We start from the raw sequence: 533 nt of genomic DNA on the forward strand, positions 1-533 counted from the left end.
AGAAACTCCCTGGCTTTGGAATGGCCTGCTGGGGCTGTGTTTAGCTGTCTGCCCCGCTACCAACCACCTCGACTTCCCGCCCCCCCCCACACACACACACAGACACACACACACACCTTCCGTTATTGAAGGATTCTGTTATGGAACTACAATGGAAGTCCACTTTATGAGGGATTACAAAACAATCGTTGCTCATAAAGGTTTCGCAAGAAGGAGAAGGTGAGACTCTGGGTCTGGGTTTGTGTATTTTTTGAGGATGAATAGTAATTTATTTACTGATAAAATGTACCTCTCACTTTTTTATTCATGATTTTACAGTGCATTTTTCAAAGCAACACACATCTGGTCTGTTTCTCCCTAGAGACACCCAGTGTTTGAGTGGAAGAGGAATTGCCCTGTGAAGGTGTCTCTCAGAAGCTTCTTAAACTGTACATCATACCCTTGGAAAGCACAAACATTTGATACTGAGAGCGACAGGAATAGAGAGCTAAAATTAAACAGTACTCTCTCTATCTCTCCTCGTTCCTTCCCTC

This window comes from Borostomias antarcticus, assembly GCF_949987555.1.
Source record: "Borostomias antarcticus genome assembly, chromosome: 25".
Taxonomy (NCBI): domain Eukaryota; kingdom Metazoa; phylum Chordata; class Actinopteri; order Stomiiformes; family Stomiidae; genus Borostomias; species Borostomias antarcticus.